This window comes from Phocoena phocoena, chromosome 10 (genome assembly GCF_963924675.1).
Source record: "Phocoena phocoena chromosome 10, mPhoPho1.1, whole genome shotgun sequence".
Taxonomy (NCBI): domain Eukaryota; kingdom Metazoa; phylum Chordata; class Mammalia; order Artiodactyla; family Phocoenidae; genus Phocoena; species Phocoena phocoena.
This window is the reverse complement of record NC_089228.1, coordinates 95,063,826-95,087,661: the sequence shown is the minus strand read 5'-3', so window position 1 is coordinate 95,087,661 and position 23,836 is coordinate 95,063,826. Positions and strand designations below refer to the sequence as shown.

At 36.8% G+C, this 23,836-nt stretch overlaps 1 protein-coding gene across 1 annotated transcript in view; it reads right to left on the bottom strand.

Moving 5' to 3' along the window:
- The window catches only part of RANBP9 (RAN binding protein 9), an 87,170-nt gene that overhangs the window by 42,514 nt on the left and 20,820 nt on the right, over nt 1-23,836 (bottom strand). The window lies entirely within an intron of this gene.

The following is a 23,836-nucleotide window of genomic DNA, read 5'->3' as shown; positions in this document are numbered from 1 at the left end:
TGGCACAGTAAGAGCTTTCATACACTGTTGGTGGGAATGTAAAACGGGACAACTCCTTTGGAACCATGGCTGGCAGTGTCTCAAAAGACCGAACATGTACTTACCCCAAGACCCAGCAATCCCACTCAAAAGATAAATGAAGGCACTATGTGCACCTAGAGACTTGTACAAATACGTTCATAAGAGCTCTTCACAATGGAGGAAAACCTGAAACAGTCTGGGTATCTATCAACAAGTGAATGGATACACAGACTGTGGTATGTTCTACTCAGAAATAAAATGGAAAATGAATTACCGATATACACAACATGGATGATCTAAAAAATGTTACCGTGAATCAAAGAAATCTTACTAAGATTTCTTATATGATTCTCTTTACAGACATACCTCATTTTATTGAGCTTCACAGATGCTGTGTTTGTTTACAAAGTGAAGGTCTGTGGCAGCCCTGCATCCAGCAAGTCTATCAGCACCAATTTTCCAACAGCACTTGCTCACTGCGTGTCTCTGTCACATTTTAGTAATTCTTTATAATATTTCAAACTTTTTCATTATTATTAGCATTTTTTAGTAGTAAAGTATTTAACGTAAATACTTCTTCTGACATAATGCTATCGCACAATTAGCAGACTACAGTATAATGTAAACATAGTTTATATGCACTGGGAAACCAAACAATTCATGTGACTCACTTCCTTGTTGCATTTGCTTTATTGTGGCAGTCTGAAACCAAACCTGCAATTTCTCCAAGGTATGCCTGTATATGAAGTTCCGAACAGACAAAATGAAAATAACAGTCACCTCTGAGAGGGTGAGGACAGAGCCTAACCGGGAAAGAGTATGAGGGGACACTTCCACGGATGATGGTCCAGTTCTATGTTTTGATGGGAGCTTGCATTTCACAGGTGTATGCATCTGTAAAACTCATCAAATGGTACACCTCAGACTTCACTGTATGTAACCTTTATGATGATTAAAAAGAGAACAATAAGCAAGTATCAAATTCTACTTAGTGATATGCATGGTGTAGTAATTAGGAGTTAAGTCTACTTACTTTGAAATGCATCAAAAAATAAGATGGATCATTGGGTGGACAAAGTAATGGGCACATATGGGATAGAGCAATTAGTCAGTTCTACCATAGCATGACATTTGAGTTCCTTAAAATCACTGCACTATACAACACCATGCAACAAAAACCACAGAGTTTATGGGGGAAGTGGGGTTAAGAGCAAAACAGTCCAAAACTTCAATAGTAACATATTTTTAAAAATATAAGAATCCAAAAAAAAACCACCAAAATTCAATAAAAATGGTTTTACACATGTTGAATTGCCAAGAAATACATAAATACTACAATAAATATGGTACCTTACACTGAAAAAGACCTGAAGTTTACTTGGGGAAGTAGGTGAAGCAGGGCTGCAGCTTGTGGGTTATTGTGAAGTGGTGGAAGGAGTTGACAGGGGAAATATGCAACACCAGATGTGGATGGGTGTGGCTCCCAACAAACAGTGAACCAAGAAAGCTGGTAGATGCTTGAGGTGTTGCATGACATATAAACACACGCTCAAATTCAGTAGCAGTGAGGGAGTGGAAAGAATTGACAGACAAGAAACTTACTGTGGTATTATGTGCAGTAAGTCCCCTACATATGAACCTTCAAGTTGCGAACTTTCAACGTGCATTCGCATGTCCAGTCACATAAGTTAGTTCATGTGTCTGGTGTACGTTGTCATATGAGTGCATCCTCTATGAGTGGTAGTGCTTTTGGTACTTTACTGTACAGTACTGTACAGAGTGCAGGATCTTCATTTCAAGCCCAGGATGTCCGGAAGCAAGCGTAAAAGCAGCAGTGACGTAGCTGGTACTGCTAAGAAGTGCCAAGTGAGAACAATGGAAACAAAAGTGAAAACAATTGAGAGAGTGGAAAGAGGCGAAAAGATGGGAGACATCACTCCTTCTTATAACATGCATCGTCCGACCATCAGCACGATTCTGAAGAATAAGGACAAGATCATGGAACATGTGAAGTCTGCTGTGCTGATGGTGTCAACGATAATATCGAAGAAGTGTGGGAAAGTGATGGAGGAGATGGAGAAACTTGTGTGGATGCAGGATCAGCATGTGTCGAGGTGCGCAGCTTAATGCTGATTCAAGAGAAAGCCAGACGCCTCTATGAAGACTTGAAGAAGAAACACGGCAAAGAATCAGAGGGCACATCTTCTAATGCCAGCCATTGCTGGTTTCACTGGTTCAAGGCTAGAACCAACCTTCGCAATGTAAAAGTAAGTGGTGAGGCAGCAAGGGCAGATACGGTAGCTGCCCAGGAATTTCCTGAAACACTTCAAGAAATTATTGATGAAGGCTCGTATTTACCCGAGCAGGTTTTTAAGGTAGATGAGACAGGACTGTACTGCAAGAGGATGCCAGACCGAAGTTCCATCAGTAAGGAGGAAGGAAAAGTTGATGCCAGGTTATATATAAAGCAGCAAAGGTTAGGCTAACTCAGCTGTTTGGTGGCCATGCTTCCGGTGAGATGAAGCTGAAGCCTCTCTTGGTTTATCATTCACAGAACCTAAGAGCCCTTAAAAACATAGCCAAGGGCTCTCTCTTCCTGTTGTGTGGAAGAGTAACCCCAAAGCCTGGGTTACAAAGGCCATTTTCCAGGACTGGTTTTTCCACCACTTTAGCCTAGAGGTAGAGAAATACTGCTTGGAGAAGGACGTCCCATTAAACATTCTTTTGCTGCTCCACAGTGCTCCGGGCCACTCTCCCATTCATGGGACAACTTTCATCCCAATGTCAAAGTAGTGCCTCTGCCACTGAATACTGTGTCGCTCATCCAACCTATGGACCAGGGAGTTATGGCGACTTTCAGGAAATATTTACATCACACTTTTCATCAGACAGTAAAGGCAAGTGACGAATCAGGAACAACGCTGTGACAATTTTGGAAGGACTAGAACATCTACAAGGCCATAAAAAACACTGACTTTGCTTGGCATGAGGTTATAGCCATCACCCTGAACAGGATTTGGAAGAACCTTTGCCAGCAGTGTGTTCACAATTTTCGTGGATTTGAGAAGGTGGATGAGGAGTCCAAAGTGGTCTCCAGCAAGAAGACCAAGTGACCCTCAGCAAGAAGCTGGAGCTAGATCTGCAAGAGGACGACTTCACTGAACTCCTTGCTGTGCAACACAACGAGCTGACTAATGAAGACCTGATGGAACTGGAGGCCCAGAGAAAGGATGAAGAGAGACAAGAGGAAGAAAAAGTAACTGAAAAACCGAAGAGACTCACGATGCAGGAAACGGCAAGGGGGTTTTCTTTATTTGAGGAGGCACTGTTAGTTTTTGAGGCACAGGACCCACACACAGAACAGTACACGAAAGTACTGTTCACGATGCAGCCGTTCAGAATGTGATCAAGTGCTACCGTGTCATCTATGATGAGAAAAAAAGAGCTACTGCCTAGACATCACTGGATTGTTTTTTCAAAAGGGTAGATAAAATTGAATCCAGCAAGGAACCAGAACCTGTGCCATCAACGTCAGGCGTGAGTGAAATGGCAGCTTGCCCTCCGCCTCCTACTGCTGACGATCCTTCAGCTCTACCGTCTCCCACCTCCTCTCCCTCCTCCGGTCAGTAACTCTTCTTGCCTGTTCACTCGATGCCAGCCCCTGTGTGCCAGCTGTTGTACTGCACTACCGTACTTCTCAAGGTACTGTACTGTGAGATTAAAAACATTTTATTTTTTGTTTTTTATGTATTATTTGTGTGAAAAGTACTATAAACCTATTACAGTATGGTACTATACAGCCGACTGTGCTAGTTGGGTACCTAGGCTAACTCTGTTGGACTTATGAACAAACTGGACTTACAAATGCACTCTCTGAATGGAACTCATTCATATGTAGGGGACTTCTTGCGTTTAAAAAGGGAAATGGGCATGAAGTTTTTTTAGATCAATATATCAATACAAATAATTTCAAATTATACATTATTAGCATTGTTAATAATAGTGTGCCAAATATCAAAGAACAGAGACTAAGAGGACTAGTTTAGTTTAATTCTTATTATAGATAGATTTAAGTTTGCTAACTTATTATTCGTCCTACCTGTTCTCTCCCTTTGTCCTTTTCTGTGCTCTTTGTATTTTTGTATTTTATGACCTTTGTTAGCTTTTTGCTATATATTTTGGCATTGCATTAATGAGTACCACGTAAGTTTAAAAAACTGCACCTTTAATATGTCATATTCTTGATTGAATTAGTATATTTATCAAATGCTGGCAATGCAACACACCACTTTTAAAAACCTTTTTACCTCTTCCCACATGTTCTGATACTGTGGTCCTGTTTTGCTTCATTATATGTCACAAACTCCACAAAAGCAAGTTGCTATTATTGCTTTATATAACTAATGCTATGTAACCCAGATAGATCAACAACAGACTTCTCATGAGAAACCATGGAAGCCTGAACGCAGTGGGATAATATACTGCAACTGCTGAAAGAAAAAAAAAAACTATAAACCAAGAATTCTATATCCACTAAAACTATATTTCAAAAGAGAAATTAAGACGCTCCTAAATAACAAAAACAGAGAATCTGTCACTAGCAGACCTGCGCTATAAGAAATAAGGTGGAAAAGAAACTAGTCAGTTACTCAAATGTATACAAAGAAATAAAGATCAGTAAAGATAACTGCATAGGTAAGCATAAAAGGCAGTGTAAGTGTATTTTTCTTTGTAACTCTTTTCTTCTCCTATCTAACTTAAAAGATATAAAGCAATAATTATAACTCTCTGGGCCTAAACTGTATAAAGGTATAATTTATGACAATAATAACAAAAAGAAGAGGGGAGACAATGAAAATATTATGAAGCTAGGTTTAACACACTGTTGGAATTAAGTTGATATTAATCCAATTTATATTGTTTTGAGTTAGGATATTATATGAGTAATCCTCCAGAGCAACCATTAAGAAAGTAACTCAAAAACTACAGAAAAGAAACCACAATAAAATTATTAAAAGGTACACTAAAAAGTCTACTTCAAACAAAAGAAAGTAACAGAAGGACAGAAAAACAAAAAGACATGAGACCAAAATAGCAGACATAAGTCCTCCCTTATCAGTAATTGCAATAACTGCAAATGGATAAAATCATTCAAAGGCAGAGACTCACAGAACACATTTTTCTTTTTTTAAAGATCCAAAGAGATGTTGTCTACAAAGACATTTCAGATTTGAACACACAAATAGGTTGAAATTAAAAGGAAGGAAAAAGAAATACTATGCAAACAGTAATCAAATGAGAGCTGAAATAGTTATACTTGCATCAGACAAAATAGACTTTAAGACAAAATTTGTTACTAGAAACAAAACAATATATTTATTATGATAAAAAGGGTCAATACATCAAGAAGACATAAAAATTATAGACAAATATGAACCTAACAACAGAGCCCTAAAATATTTAAAGCAAAAACCCACAGAATTAGGGAGAAATACACAATTCATGATAATGGTTGGAGACTTCAATAACCTACTTTCAATAATGGATGCAACAACTGATAGAAAATCAACAAGAAATGTAAAACTTGAACATAACTATAAATCAACCAGAACCAACAGTCGTTTACACAACACTCCACCAACCATGGTAGAATACACATGCTCCTCAAGTGCACACAGATTTTCCAAGACATATTAGGCCATAAAACAAGCCTCAATAAATTTAAAAAAAAATTGAAATCATACATGGTATACTCTCCAACTACAAGAAAATCAAGTTAGAAATCACAAACAGAAGGAAATTTGGAATGTACACAAATATATGGATACTAAACATGCTCCTAAAAAAACAATACAAAAAAAGAAATAATAGGGGAAATTTTTAAACACTTAGAAATGAATGAGAATGAAAACACAATACACCAAAACTTATAAGATGCAGCTAAAGTAGTTCTTAGAGGGAAGTTTATAGCTGCAGTTGCCTAAAATAAAAAAAAAGAAAGATCTCTAATGAATAATCCAACTCTCAACCTCAAGAAACTAGAAAAAGAACAACAAACTATTAAACCCAAAGCAAGCAACAGGAAGGAAATAATAAAGATTAGAGCAGAAATAAAAGAGACCAGAAAAACAACAGAATCAATCAGCCAAAAAATTGGTTCCACTAAGCAAGAAAAAAAGACTCCAATTATCAGAAATCAGAAATGAAAGAAAAAATATTAATACCAAACTAAAAAAGATTAAAAACTTAAAAGGATTATAAGAAAATACTATGAACTATATAGCAACAAATTAAATAACCTACTTAAAAATGAACAAATTCCTAGAAAGTCATAAACTACCAAAACTGATAAGCAATCTTAAAACTTCCCGCAAAGAAAAGCCCATGCTCAGATGGCTTCCCTGATGAATTCTACCAAACATATAGAGAACAATGACCACCAATCCTTCTCAGACTCTTCTTCCCCCCAAAGTTAGAAACACTTCCTAACTAATACTACAAGGCCAGTGTTACCCTGCTGCCAAAATCAGATAAAGATATCACGAGAAAACAACAGAAAAATATCCTTTATGAACACGGACACACAAATCCTCAACAAATTACTAGTAAATGAAGCCCAGTAACACACAAAAAGGATTATACATCATGACCAAGGAGGACTTATGCCAGGAATAAAAGGCTGGTTTAGAAACAAAATCAATGTAATATTAATATAATTAATAATATTAATATAATAAAGGATAAAAGCCACAAGATCATCTCAACAGACACAGAAAAAGAATTAGGCAAAATTCATCACCTTTCTTGATAAAGACACTCAACTAATTAGAAATAAAAGGGAAACTCCCAACCTGATACAGGGCACCTATGAAAAAGTATCTGTAGCTAACATCAGACTTAATGGTAAGAGACTGCTTTTCCCTTAAAATCATGAACAAGAAAAAGATACCCTCTTTTACCACTTCTATTCAACATGGTACTGGAGGTTCCAGCTTGGGCAGTAAGGCATGAAAAATAAAAGACACCAGCTTGTTAAGGAAGGAGTAAACATCCTCTATTCACATACAACATAATTTTGTACATAAAAAATCCAAAAGAATCCTTGCCAAAATAGTATTAAAAATTAATAAACAAAATCAGCATGACTGCAGGATACAAGTTCAATATGAAAATCCAATTTTATTTCTACACACGAGCAATGAACAATTTAAAAATAAATTTAAGAAAACAATTCCATTTACAACAGAATCAAAAAGAATAAAATATCTACAAATAAACTTAACAGGACAGTACAAGACTTGAACACAAAAAACTACAAAACACTGTTGAAAGAAATTAAAGAACACCTAAATAAGTGGAAAGGCTACCACGTTTATGGATTGGAAGAATTAATACTGTTATGATAGCAATATATAAAGGTTAAAAAAAGATAGCAATATTCCCCTAACTAATCTAGAGATTCAAGGCAATCTCTATCAAAAGTCAAACTTGCTTTTCTGCAGGAAGTGACAAACTGATCCTGAAACTCGTATGGAAATGTAATAGGGCCCAGGAGAGCCAAAGCAATCTTGAAAAAGAACAAAATTGGAGGACTCACAGTTCCCAATTTTAAAACTCACTGTAAAGTTACAGTAATCAAGAGAGTACATTACTGGCTTAAGAATAGACGTAAATATTAATGCAATAAAATTTAGAATCTAGAAATTAACCCTTACATTTATGATCAGTTGATTTTGACAAGCTGGACAAGATAATTCAAAGGAGGAGAAAACAGTTTTTACAACAAACTGTGCTGGGACAACTGGATATATCTATGCAAACCAAGGAAAGTGAATCAATACCTCACATCATATACAAAAATTAATTTAAAAATGGAATCAAAAACTAAGAGGGAGTGCTAAAACCACATACTCTTAGACAAAAACACTGGAGTAAATCTTCATGACCCTGGATCAGGCAATGGTTTCTTAGGTATGACAGCAAAAGCACAAGCAATGAAAGAAAAATAAACTAGACTTCATAAAAATTTAAAACTTTTGTGCTTCAAAGGATACTGTCAAGGAAATTAAAAGACAAACCACAGAATAGGAGAAAATATATACAAATCTACATAGGTGATATGTGATTTCTATCCGGAACATATATACAATTCTTAGAACTCAACAATAAAAAGAAAACCCGACTAAAAAAATGGGCAAAGGATCTAAATAGACATTTCTCCAAGAAAGATATACAAATGACCAATAAGCACATGAAAAGATGCTCAATATCATTAGTCATTAGAAAATGCAAATCAAAACCACTATCACTTCACACACATTAGGATGGCTAAAATCAAGAAGACATGTTGGCAAGGATGTGGAGAACTTAGAACTTTCATAGTTGGTGGCAATGTAAAATAGTGCACTCACTTTGGAAAACAGTTTAGCAGTTCCTTGAAATGGTAATCACAGTTTCCTTATGAACCATTAATTCAACTCCTAGGTATCTATTCAGGAGAAATGAAAACATATCCACTCATAAAAATGTTACACAAATGTTCCTAACAGCATTCTTCCTAATAGCCAAAAAAGTGTTTCTACCTACTAATGAATGGATAAACAAATGTAATATCTTTACAATGGAATATTTGACCTCAAAAAGAAATGTGAGTACTGATAAATGCTACAGCGTGAGGAACCTTGAAAACACTATACTAAGACAAACCAGAAACAAAAGATCACACATTATATGATTCCATTTACATAAAATGTGCAGTACAGGCAAATCCAAAAATAACAAAATAGTTAAGTGGTTGCCTAGGACTGGGAAGAGTGGCCGCTAATAGATACAATAGGATTTCTTTTTCAGGTGATACGAATGTTCTGAAGTTAGACAGTGGTAAGGGTTGCACAATTCTGTAAATATACTAGAAACTACCAAACCATGCTTTTAAGGGTAAATTTTGATGGGTATATGAATTATGTCTCCATAAAACTCTCATTAAAACATAAACAAGAGGACTTCTGGCTTCAGCTCTGATAATGTAAAGGGACTGAAATTTATCACTCCCTCACAACCGGAAAAAAAAGGTGATCAAATTGAAAAGCAACCACTCCTCTTAGATTCCTCAGAAAACTGAGTTCACAGGACAAAATGCCTCCAGGAAAATTGAAGAGACAAGTGAACACAGAGAATGAGAGCTTACCAGGAGTACGAGTCTCTGGAGACTTTAACTGGTAGAAATACTTTAAAGGTGAATGAATTGCTGGAGGCTGAGTGTGAACTAGCTTGAGCTTTAAACCTCTTTGGGTCCCACTCTTAGAGAACCTTCCATATACTCATGAGTTTTACCTTCAGGAGCTCCACCATGTTATCATTAAACAAACAAAGAAAACCCTTCCAGTTTTGTGCTGGGGAGAGGAAAAGTAACCATTTTGAGATATGCCCAGAGCAATCTGGTCTCTTTAACAAAGACCTGCCTTCAAGGGTAACTACTTTCCAGAGCCTTTTTGACCTAAAGGGAGGGTAATTAGACAACTCCAGTACCAGCTAGCCTTCCCAATTGAAGTAAGGGGAGAAGGAAAAAAGGGTAAAACTCTTCCAAAGATCACAGCCCAGGAACTCTGGTCACTGTTGTGGCCTCTCCCGTTTACGAGCACAGGCTCCAGACGCGCAGGCTCAGCGGTCATGGCTCACGGGCCCAGCCGCTCCACGGCACGTGGGATCCTCCCGGACCGGGGCACGAACCCGTGTCCCCTGCATCGGCAGGCGGACTCTCAACCACTGCGCCACCAGGGAAGCCCACAACTGGTATTTAATCATAAGTTACAGAACACTTCCCTTTCCAGTACCTATCACCACATCAACAAGGCTCCAGTATAAAAACAAATTACAAGCGAGACAACTGAAAGACAGACTCTATTTAAGGAGTTTCTAGGGAAACCCAAAACAGCAGGGAAAACAAAAGCAAGGAAACTAGAGGTAAATTAAGCTTGTGACACCTACAAATAATACAAACAAATTGGCAAACATTAAACACAGCCTAACTCTTAGCCAGATAATTATAAAACCTCACACTAAAGACCTATTTACCTGAGTTCCTGCTATCCAATAAATCATGTAGTTTTCAACAACAAAAAAATTCACTACATGCTAAAAAGAGGAAATGCAATCATAAAAAAATGCTCAATTAAAACCAAATGGGCGGCTTCCCCGGTGGCGCAGTGGGTGAGAGTCCGCCTGCCAATGCAGGGAACGCGGGTTCGTGCCCGGGTCCGGGAAGATCCCACATGCTGCGGAGTGGCTGGGCCCGTGAGCCACGGCCGCTGAGCCTGCGCGTCCGGAGCCTGTGCTCCGCAACAGGAGACGCCGCAGCAGTGAGAGGCCCGCGTACCGCAAACAAAACGAAACAAAAAAAAAAAATGGGGGAGAGATTTTTAAGAAAGCAACAAGGAACAAACGCAATGAATAGAAAAGTTATAATCAAGGTTGATATCACCCCAACTATAACAATACTCACTTTCAATGTGAAAGGTCTAAATACACCAATTAAAAGAAACTGACAGACTGAATAAGAAAACAAGGCCCATGTATATGTTGTGTACAAGAAACCCACTTTAAATATAAAGACACAGGTAGATTAAAAGGAAGGGATGGAGAAAGGTATACCATGCTAATACTAATCAAAAGAAAGCTGGACTAGCTATATTAGTTCCAAACAAAGCAGATTTCAGAACAAGGAAAATTATCAGGGGTAAATAGGAGCATTATGTAAAGTGTCAACTCTTGAAGAAGGCATAACAATTCTTAATGTTTATGCACCTAATAACAAAGTATCAAAAGATATGAGGCAAAAACTGACAGAACTGCAAAGAAAAACAGTTAAATCCACTCATATAACTGAAGACATCTACAAACCTGCATCAGTAACTGGCAGACACAGCAGGCAGAAAACCAGCAAGGATACAGTCAAAGTCAACAGCATCATCAATCAACTGGATTTCACCGACATTTACATCCAATAACGTAAGAATACACGTTCTTCTCAAGTTCACAGAAACATTCACCAAGAAAGGTCAGATTCTGTGCTAAGACATACCTTAACACATTTTAAAAACTGAAATAATACAAAGTACACTCTCAGACCACAATAAAATTAAACTAGAAATCTATAAAAGCTGAAAAATCTCAAATATTTAGAGATTAAGCATTACACTTCTAAATAACAAATGGGTCACAGAAGAAGATTCTCAGGAGAAATTTTAAAATTATTTTGGATTAAATGAAAACATAACTTATCAAAATTTGTGGGATGCAGCTTTAAAAAAGGTACTTAGAGGAAAATTTATAGCACTGAATATTATAATAATCTAAAATCAATAATTTAAGCTTCTACCTTAGGAAACCAGTAATTAAGAAAAATATTAATTTTTCTTAATATTTTAGATTTTAGGAAGAAAAGAATAAAAATCAGAGCAGAAATCAATGAAATTGAAAATAGGAAAACCGAGAAAATCAACTAAAGCTTGTTCTTTATATATTGCTAGTCATCAGGGAAATGCAAATCAAAACCACAATGAGATATCGCCTCATACCTGTCAGAATGGCTATCATCAAAAAGACCACAAATAACAAATGCTGGCAAAGATGTGGGCAAAAGGGAACCTTTATACACTGTTCATGGGAATGTACCTTGGGGTAGCCAATTAAAAAACAGTTCTAAAAATAGAACTACCATATGATCCAGCAATTCCACTCCTGAAGAAAATGAAAACATTAATTTGAAAAGATACATGCACCCCAATGTTCACAGTCACATTATTTCCAATAGTCAACATATGGAAGCTACTTAAGTGTCCATCAACAGATAAATGGATAAAGAAGATGTGATACACACACACACACACACACACTCTCTCTCTCACACACACACACACACACACACACACACACACACACACACACACACACACACTGGAGTGCTATGCAGCCATAAAAAAGAATTCTGCCATATGCAACAACGTGGATGGACCTGAAGAGTATTAAGCTTAGTGAAGTAAGTCAGAGAGAGAAAGACAAATACTGTATGTTACCACTTATATGAGGAATCTAAAAAATAAAACGAATGAATATAACAGAACAGAAACAGACTCACAGATACAGAGAACAAACTAGTGTTTACCAGTGGGGAGAGAGATGGGAGAGGGGCAAGGTAGGGGTAGGGGATTAAGAGGTATAACCTACTATGTATAAAATACATAGTTTATACATAGACTATGTATAAAATAAATAAGCTATGTGGATATATTGTACAGCACAGGAAATATAGCCAGTATTTTATAATAACTTTAAATGGGGTATAATCCATAAAAATATTCAATCACTATGTTGTACACCTGAAACTAACATAATATTGTGAAGCAACTATACTTCAATCAACCAATAAAAGGAGGACGGAATGATTCTTCCCACCAAAAGAAACCTAAAAGCTGGTTCTCTGAAAAGCTCAATAAAATTAATAAACCTCTAGTCAAACTAACAAATTATTAATATCAGAACTGAAAGAAATCAGTAATTACTGTTGTCAGTAATAATATCACTAGTGATCTCATGGACATTAAAAGGAAAAAAAATTAATAATATAGATAAAATGGACCAATTCATAATAATTTAGATAATAATTTAATAATTTTGATTAAATGGACCAATTCCTTAAAAGACATAATCTACCAAGACTAACAACAGGAGAAACAGATAATCTGAATATGCTTCTATATTAAAGAAATGATTAAAGAAATTCAATCAATAATTAACAACCTTCCAAAAAGGAAAACACTACACTCAAGTAGTTTAATTGTTGAATCCTACAAAACATTTAAGGAAGAAATGATACAACTGTCTACAAATCCCTTCCAGAAAATACAAGCAGAGGGAAGACTTCCTAAGTCATTTTTTGAGGCCAGCATTACCTTAATATGAAAACCAGATAAAGAGATTATAAGAAAGGAGAAGCACAGACCTATTTCTCAGGAACATAGATGTAAAAAATCCACAACAAACTATCAGCATATGAATCCAACAATGTATACAAAAGAATTAAACACTACAACCAAGTGCAGTTTATTCCAGGTATGCAAAGCTGGTTCAGCCTTTGAAAATTAATATAATCTTTCATCAATAATTTAGAAGAAAAATCATATGATCATAACAGAAAAGCACTTGACAAAATGTAACACACTCATTCATGATTAAAACTCTCAGTAAACCAAGAATATAGGTAAACTACACAAAAACCTGTTTGCAAATACTTACTACACCTATACTCATAACTGACATAACCTGGAAACAACCCAAAGTCCTTCAACTGGTAAAGGGATGATGAAACATGGTACCTCTTGACAATGGACGACTACCCAGTAATTTAAAGCACTGAACTATTGGTTCAAGCACCAGCATGGTTTTAATCTTGAATGTGCTATGTGGTCACTATAAATGCTGTTATAAAAATAGTATTAAATAAAATGTAAAGACATTAAACAATAATGGGGGAAGTATGTTATAAACAGCTTGTACTGTGTGCAAAGAAACAATGCTTTCCAAAAGGGTAAATATGGGGTAGATATGGCCCTTTCGAGTGAAGTAATTCAGTGTCAAAAAGACTGGTGAAAAGACGTTTCTGTCCTATAGGATTGGAATTAGCTTTTAATTTACAAAGTAATTTATTGAATCAGTGTGTTATTTGAAACTCAAAAGCAATTTTACAAACATAATTTCTTAACACAAGTGTTTAGGAATTTTAGAAATAAAGAAAATTTCAAATTATATGAATTTGAATAACTTAGCTGCTCAGTAAGCATTCCTCTAATGGGCCTAACGGTCATGTATCAAATTCCTATCAAATTTCTTGCTTGATGTTTAATTTTTAAATTTCAAATTCTGAATAGTATCTTCACGTTACTCAAGGTACAAGAGGGATCTTTTTGTCTTACAGGATTTTAAAATTACTTAATACCTTTTGAAATAAAATATTTTATTTCTGTCAAATGGCATCATAAATATAATGAAATAAGACTCCAAATAAGAGCACCAAAAGATAAGTATTGCTGCAAGATTCACTGCTGTATGTATATATAGGTAATATTTCTACATAGAAACTCAGGGACACTTATCTGCAACTCACAAGCTATCAATCTTAAACATTTCAAAAAGATATGAACATACACCTATCTCTTCTTTATGAAGAAAAAGAAGAAACGTTTGTCTACTCTCAACCATTAAAAGTGAACTGCTGACATATATCCAACCGGGGATTCATACAGTAGTGCTATAAAATTAAATCAAAATCATTTCATCAAAAGTTGCAGATAGGGCTTCCCTGGTGGCGCAGTGGTTGAGAGTCCACCTGCCGATGCAGGGGACACGGGTTTGTGCCCCGGTCCGGGAAGATCCCACATGCTGCGGAGCGGCTGGGCCCGTGAGCCATGGCCGCTGAGCCTGCGCGTCTGGAGCCTGTGCTCCGCAACAGGAGAGGCCACAGTGGTGAGAGCCCCGCGTACCGCAAAAAAAGAAAAAAAAAAAGTTGCAGATGCTCCTGTGAAAATACATTAATCAAGTTTTTAAAAGATGCATATTTCAGGGGTAAAAGAAAAAAAAGCAATCACGAACCAAAAGGTTTAAAAAGTATGAAAAAGCAAACAAACGAAAAGAAAGCAATTGTCTAGAAAGCTAAGATTATGAATAGATCAGATATTGTATGACAGAGTAAACAGATAAACTTCACTGGGCGGCTGCACTAGTCATGTTTCTTATCTCCCGTAACTTATATGAAGTTTTGACATCTTAGAGAGCTTGCTGGTCAGAGACTGCTCCTTCCCCGTCTCTGACCAGCCCCTTCCAAGGCAAGCCTTTTCTTAAGAGATAACAAAGGGCCTGGCCAGGAATATGCCTCTCTTATACAAACCAACTGATTCTGAGTCTATAGCCCCCATCATCTCCTTATTTTACTCTCACATACAAGCCAATTTTTCCTGCCCTAAATCATCTCAGGTCAAGTCCCAAACAACTAGAGATCAGCCCTATAGCGCAAGGCCCGCCAATATTATTCAAACCAGCCAATCCTAAACTGTTTACCCTGGCTCGGCCTTGCCTACCCCACTATCTTCTGCCACCTGACTGAAACCTGGTGCTTCTCCTGTGACCCTGCATGGCATGCCTAACTCCCCTCTGGGTCCTGTGAGTATAAGAAACTTCCTGCCAAGCCTCTGCTGTCCCAACAACTTTACCATACCATATCCAACATGCACATTCTTAGATATGCACTATTAATATACAAAAAAAATTCAAGAATATGCATATCTAAAATACTACAAATTAAGTAGTAATCTCTAAATGATATCTGAGCCAACAGAATTGAGGTAAAAATCTTACAACTGAAATTAGAGAAAATAGAAATTCTTTTTCTCATTATTACTATTCAAACCTAGAGCATTTGTCTGCGGTAAAAAAATTTTTATTCTAATTCTACACGGACAGTAAAGCAGCTACTTCTTTCTATATATACCATACTAACCCCTCCCCCATTTCTCCCAAAGCAAAAGGATCACAGAAAACAAAAATTAACAGGCTCTACTTCTTGCCTTTGGAAAGTCCACAATAATATACATCAACCCCTGAGTTGCATATTTCTTCCACTACCTCTCAAATAGCTATATAAATACAAAATACCTTAAATTAAGGCCTGGCTATGTTTCCTAAGATGGACTTCAAGTACCTTTCCATTTATCCAGCCTTTTAAATAATAATTAAGACAATAAACTCTAGGATCAACAAAAGCAGAACACTATTTTGAGAGTTTCTCTAATAACTCTCTATCAAAGAATCTGATCTGTAGTTAATTACAAGAGCAACAAATCAATATTTTAAAGTAGCCTGTTATAGTGTTAAATGTAGGGTAATGAAAATAATTTATCACATAATAGGTATAAAACACATCCTACTTTCACCTCATAGGCACTAAATTATTTACAACTCCAATAAAGTGAAGTTTTTGGTTAATAAAATTAATTCTTTATATTATAACCCATATTTAAAATCTTCTTACTTCTCATCATCTCCCTAAAAAATTGATGAAGAATGAAGAGCAGTAATTCCAAATCATGCAAAGAAGTTAGTAAGAAACTGCCTCACTTCAATTTTATAAACTTTACAGATACCATCCATCATACCAAGTGAGGTGTACCTATAACTCTGGAGATTGGGGTGTACTTTACTGTTTTTCAGCAATAGCGTTTCTCTCCACCAGTGTTCTAACTTAACTTTTTCATAGGAAGTCTCCATTTTTTAATATAAATAAGTAGGAAAATGGTGTTTTTATTAGCATTATATGAGAATTAGGAAAAATAATTAAATCAGAAATGAAGAAAAACTAAATGGAACACAAGAGTGAATAGACACCAGAAGAAAAGATGAAACAGAATGCAGGAAATTTTTAAAATAACAAAAAAGGAAAGAAAAAAATTTTGTAAGTCAATGATACAGAAGTTAGGCAAAGAAGATCCAACACACTCAAAATTGGAGTCCCCAAAAAACGAAACCTGTGTAATTGAAAAGAGCAAATATTGAAAATTATCACAGAAGAAAACATTTCTGAAATAAAAGAAGACTTGAACCTATTATTTAAGGTCATACATGAAGGTTAACACCAAGACATATTCAATACTGGTTCCTTAAAGAAAAATCTTTTGGGCATCCAAGCAAAAGACCAAATCTCTTGCAAGGAAAAAAAATGGCATAAGACTTTGACAGTGATACTTCATATCCAAGTCCACAAAGCTCAAGAAAATGTAAACCAGGGATTTTATATCCAACCAAACCTTCAAATATAATGGGTGTAATGGTCACAAACAAGTTATGAACCAGAAAGGACTTAAATAATATTGTTTCCATGAGCTCTCCCTGAGCTCTCTAGTAAAGAATGAGCTTCAGACAACCAAAAAACCCTAAGAGAAGCTTTGAAATAAGATCTGGTGGTAAGTATTAAATATACTGAATTTAGAACTAACACTAATGATGAGGTAACAGAGTTGCATATGCAAATGTTATGTACTTTTAATGTATATATATGTATGTGTGTGTGTATATATATATATACATATATATATGTATGTATATATATATGTGTGTGTGTGTATATATATATATATGTATATATATATATATATATATATAGCAATTAATTAACAAAATGGAGAAGGGGAGAGTTTACCAAAAAGGGAATGTTCTACTGATACACTAGACTACCTAGATGAATCTCAAATGCATCATGCTAAGTGGGAAAAAAGCCATATTCTAAAGGTTACATTTATATGACATTTCCATTTATATGACAAAATACACTCTGGTTTCAAAAGGAAAAACTATAGGAATAGAAAACAGATCAGCAGTTGCCAAGAGTTAGGGTATGGGGGAGGATTTGATTACAAAGAGATATCAAGAGGGAATTTGGGGAGGTGAATTGTTCTAGATCTTATTATGGTGCTTGTTACATGATTCTATGCATTTGTCAAAACTCACAGACCTACATCATCACCCTCAAAAAAGTGAGTTTTACTGCATGTGAATCAGTAACAATTTTTTAAATATCAAAAAAAAAATGATTCTAGGGAAGAGGGAAGGGAAGGTCAAGAAGAGATTAGTAGCTAATTCCATCACTGCTCACAACAGAGGATATCTTTAAAAGAGGAGACTACAGGTATTAGTATAATTTTCTAAATGTAAAAATATACTAACCCCCCCAAAAAAAGCAAATATACATCATTAAAAAAAAAAAAAGTCAAAAGTGACAAAAATGTTTAAAGTTTCCTTTCATTCCTATCTCCAGCTAACCACTTCCCCTGTCTAGAAGCCACTAATGTCTGCCACCAGTTACTTGTGAGATCTGTTCACACTTTTCTATGGCATATTTGTTTATATTTTCAAAAGGAAATAATACAAAGAAAAAACAAGAACTAGTAAAAATGGTTACCTATGGGAGGAAGACCAGGATGAAGTGAGCCTTCTGTGAAGTGCCTTCTTGCACAGTTTTAATTGGGGAACAATGTAAATGTTCAAATGTTTTATTTAATTAAAACAAAAAGAAAAAAGCAATCCCTATAAACGGAAGTTAAACTTAAATATGTGAAATTAATACTATGTCAAGTTGGTGTAAAACTGTATAAAAAAAGGGCTTCCCTGGTGGCACAGTGGTTGAGAGTCCGCCTGCCAATGCAGGGGACACAGGTTCATACCCCAGTCCAGGAAGATCCCACATGCCGCAGAGCGGCTGGGCCCGTGAGCCATGGCCGCTAAGCCTGCGCGTCCGGAGCCTGTGCTCGGCAACGGGAGAGGTCACAACAGTGAGAGGCCCGCGTACCGCAAAAAAAAAAAAAGTATTTAAAAAAAATACGGTATTCAATATTCTTTTAGTAATAATATTGGTATGCTAATTTAGAAATGTATAGCTATGTTCTAGGACAAAGCAAATAAAAAATTATGTCAAAAGCATTAGAAACAAAGATTTTCAGAGTAAGAAAAAAGAGGTACAAGTGTAAAATTAGAGAATTTAAATAAAACTAATTTGGAAACTCTGACTTTGAAATGTATTAAAAAATAAGATGTGTTCATGGATGGACAGATCTGTGATAAAGCAAACAGAGCGAAATCCTAACTCTAAAATCAAGGTGGTATATGGCTGTTCACTGTATTAACTCTTCTTTATGCTTGAAAATGTTGGGGAGGAAAACTGCTGAGATTCCACACCATCTAAATCACAGAGAAAGCAGCACTGGGATGAAGCACAACTCCTCACCAGCCTGTGTTTCTGTTCCAAAACAGCTACTACTCTGTAATCATTTTAAACATCTCAGCCACTCCTCCTGAAAAACCTACCCAACTGCCAAATCATCCACAGAAAATCAAAAGGTCCAGGACTAACAGACCATGTCTCCTTATTTTGGAACATTTACTTTCATATAAGTGATTCCAGAAGAAGGCAAACAGCAAGCACTCAATGTATCTGAGATAAAAATAAATAGATTGGTTACAAACTTTTTCTGATTCTGCAAAACTGAAATATGATTTCAAGTAATATATTCATTATGACAAAGCTATACAACCTTAACAACATATTGAAAGATTATGGGTATCTTCAAGACATCATTAAAATGGGATTTTTCTCTCTGAATTTTTAATTAAACTCATATTAAGTATAGGTAGTGGTACACATGAGCATAATGTATTTTTTGAATCTCTTTTACGTGATTCACATACACCTTAAACCAATTTTTCTTTCTCGGACTAATGTTAAAATTTGTTTGAATAGAGGAAAAAAAAGGCAGGGAGACTATACCCTAAAATGTCAACTGTACCTTCGTATGGGTGGTAGGACTGCACATGCTTTTAAAAATAGTTATGCTTTTTTTCTATTTCACAGGATCTGTTTGATTTTCCCTTTTGCATTAAGAATACATTACCTTACAGCTGGAGAAAAGGTTCTTAAAAAAATTCCACATGCATTTACTGGGTATAAAAAATAAGTGATGGAGTAAGGGGTAAAGGTGATTTCGGATTTCCAGTACAATGAAGATGGATAACCAACTCGAGAATAATTTAAGAAACGTGATGGTTATATATCTCTAGGGCACTTTTCCCACATTCACTGGGTACTTTGTTAAACATTTTCCTCACCAACAGAAATGCAGCTCCCAATCATCTTCGCTGGTTTCAAAATGTCAGTAAAGAAGTATCCAAAATCCAAGGCTCACTGTTCACTCCATAAACACCAATACCTATACTCTGTACAAGGCACAGAGCTGGGAGTACGCAGAGGCAAAGCTGTTACCCAACCGCCTCCACTCAGGCACCTGTTTTGTGCCTGGCATTGTTCTATGCACTGAGGAGACAGTAGCGAGCAAAATCAACCAAAAATCCCTCCTGCTTCTCTTCACATAAGCTGTCTCTCATTGGTACATCCTACCTGGCAGCTCCAGAAACCCCACCTCAGAAATCCCACCCCACCTCTTCTTAAACCTCACTAGAAACAGCAACATACAAATTTCTCCATTTTGTCTGCTTTTACCCACTCTTTACTGATTTCATTTCCTCCTTATCCAGCCTGAACTAAAGAACTGTCCATTTAAACATTCCCTCACCAGTAACCTCAACTACTACAACTGTCCTTCTAACTTACCTAAACTATGATTTCCCATCCTGCATCAATCATACAATTCAACTTTCCTCCCCAACCAGCTGAGTACATACAGAAAAATGATTTTACATATGTAAACTGCTGTCACTACATGATTTTAAATTCATGGTTTAAAATCTCACAGTTCCTCAATACTTTTACTTCTCTGATCAATAAATATTTACTAAGTAGCTATGTGTGGGCCAACACAGACTAAACTGTGAAAAAGACAGAAGTCTGTGCTCTCGTGGAGCTGACACTCTAACAAGGAAGACAGATCTTACATAAATAATTATGAATATGATGAAATCCTCTAAAGCGGGAGTAAAAGTGCTATGAAAGCACATAACAGAGGAGTCTAACCCAGTTTGGAGGTGGAAAGGTTGTCAAGACAGGCTTCCCAAAGTAGAGATGTTTCTGTTCTAATCAATTCCATATTCCAGCCCACATTCCAAACTTATATTTAACCCCTCAACTCCACTCCCTCAGCAAAGGAACTAGCCTCCTCAGCTTGCCTTGGATTTCCTAGTGATTTCCTCTCCTCAATTTACACATATGACCAAGTTTCTCCCGCCCACACGGAAATTGGACTCATCTTTCTAGAGAGTAATTTGGCCAGTGCCTCATGCACCTTAAAAGTGTACATACTTTCTCTTTTGATCCAATAATTCTACTTCAAGAAATCTTTCCTAAAGAAATACAGATACCATGCACAAAAATTATTTATAATAGTGAAAAGAGTTAGAAACAACTTAAATAACAATAGGAGAATAGCTATGGATGTGCCTTAATACACTTACAACAGACTATGTTGCAGCAAAAAAAAATAAAACAAAAAGAAAAAAGATGGTCAGAGCTTTTAATCTCATAGTGAAGTACTTATACCTGTAACTAGGTTAAAAAATACATAGTAATAAATATGTCTTGGCAAATCAATAATAAAAACAGGATGTAAAAATGTGTAAGAAGGGCTTCCCTGGTGGCGCAGTGGTTGAGAATCTGCCTGCCAATGCAGGGGACACGGGTTCGAGCCCTGGTCTGGGAAGATCCCACATGCCGCGGAGCAACTAGGCCCGTGAGCCACAACTACTGAGCCTGCGCGTCTGGAGCCTGTGCTCTGCAATAAGAGAGGCCAGGATAGTGAGAGGCCTGCGCACCACGATGAAGAGGGGCCCCCGCTCGCCACAACTAGAGAAAGCCCTCGCATAGAAACAAAGACCGAACACAGCCAAAAATAAATAAATAAATAAATATTTTAAAAATGTGTAAGAAGAGTACAGCTGTGTAAAAAAGGTGTATATATAAAAACTGGAAGAAAACAAGTTGAATTATTAATAGAATTTATACAAGATATAATTTTCTTAGGCCGATTTTTCTGAATGGATGGAGAAATACTGTTTCCCACAAGTGCTGCACAGCTAGGCAGTCCTCCGGCTCCACCAACTCCATCCCTTACCTCTAACTCTCTGATGCACTGCACTCACTCCCACCCCAACTTTAAGGAAACTGCCAGAATAAGGATTAACAACCTCCTAAGTGACAAACCAGCGGACACTTCAGTTCTCCTTTTAATTGACTTCCTTGGCTTCTAACACACAGTACTCTCTAGAATCTTCCTTCTAACTCGGACCATTCCTTCTCAGACTCCTTAGCTAGATTCTTCCCTCCTACATTTCTAGTAAATATGGTGTTTCAGATGTCCATTCTCAGACCTCTTCTTTTTTTACACCATACACTTGGGTGATCATATCAATCCTCATGGCTTCAACAAGTTACATTCTGATGACTCCAAAATCCACCTACAACTTTTCTCTCTCCTAAATTCCATTTATTTTCAGTCAAAGCCCCTACTGTTAACGCATCATCTGGACGTCTCACAGCAGTTCAAACCACGTCCGCATCATCTGCACCTCAAAGTTCTACTTCTCTCCAGTGTACGTCTCACAGCAGTTCAAACCATGTCCGCATCATCTGCAACCTCAAAGTTCTACTTCTCTCCAGTGTACCTTAGTATGCTCAGTCACAGCACCATCTATCTAATCGACTGTCCCAGCCAGAACAGAGGAAGTCACCCTTCATTCTTTCCCTTTCAACAGCTACCCTTACCATTCCCACCTCCTAATCAAGTTTTTTCTTTTTCTTTAAAGTCCTAAATAGCTAATAAATCTATCTACTTTCCTCACTAACTCCACTACACAGATTAAGCCAATTCAAAATCATAACGGCCCAACTGGACCTCTTGCGTCTCTCAGACCTCTCTTTTCTGTATCAGCGTAACCTCCCCAAAATGCAAATCCAATCGTTATCATTCCCTTTTAAAGCTAGCACCTAGAAGATAAAGATTATCCATCGGAAGTCCCTTCATGATCACCTCCAGACACATTCATGCCACAAACCTTTGTGTTGCTCCTTCTCCATCAGCAACAGAAGCATCAAGGCTGTGCACCAGGCACTCTAACGGGTACTTTAAGTGAACTATTTAATCTCATCCTATGAGGCTGGCACTACTGTTTCCATTTTACAGAAAAGGAAACAAAGAGTTTGTCGAAAAGTACAAGGCCACAGAACTAGTAAGTGGCAAAGCCAATATTCAAATCTCCATCTTTCTTGTCCCAAAGTACTTCACTGTATTTCTTAGCAAAAGTAACTAAATCAGCTTCTAAAACAACTATTCATCTTTGAAAACTCTGCTCATAGAGTATCTCTGGAGTGATTCCTAGGAAATCAGTCTAAGGAGGGTAAATAGGTAGCTGAAGGACAGGGAAGTGAGAGAGACTTATGTTTAACTTTCTTCCTCTTCCATAACTCTTTGCAAGCTTTCTAGAGGCTTCCTTGATTGCCACCCCATCTTCCAACAGAGTTGGTCACTTCCTCCACCATACTGCTTCTCTACTTTGTTCATATAGCTATTACTATACATTTTTTATGCTATATTTAATTATTTATTGACATGTTCATTTCTATTCTTACCTACAAACTTCTGGAGGGCAGAGACCCTGTCCTGGCCAATCCCTCCTTGTAAACCCTAGGTTCCTAGCACAGTATCTGGTACATAATAGGTACCACCCAACAAGTTAAACTACCTCCTCCTCCTCTATTTTTTTAACCTCTATCACAATTCATCCCTAGGCAATAGCCTCGTAGCCTAACTCCTATCTCTAGCCATCTTTCACACTGCCATCACACACTGCATCCCCTCCCCACCCAGTAATGCTTTCCTAAAACAGATACCCTATCACTGCCCTACTCAAAGACTGAAGGCTCCCTACTACCTCTAGAGCATTTGCCCTTAGAACTATCATCAAGGCTCTCTAATATGATTCCAATTCCACTCTTACTTCTGTAAACTCTTCACTATAAGCCCTCAAGTCTCCAGCAATATTGAGTCATCTACCTCAGCCAAAGACACCATACAGTTCCATTCCTCCCATGAGACAAGTCCAGCCATTTGTCACGGTCTGGAATATTTTTCCCCAACGAAGTGTCTCAAATTTTTACTCATTTTCTAAGGCCTATCAAACACTACTTCCTTTATAAATCTATTTCCTTGGGCTAGAATTAATCATCATCTCCTCAGTTCTCCCATATACTCTCTCATTCTAAGTACTTAGT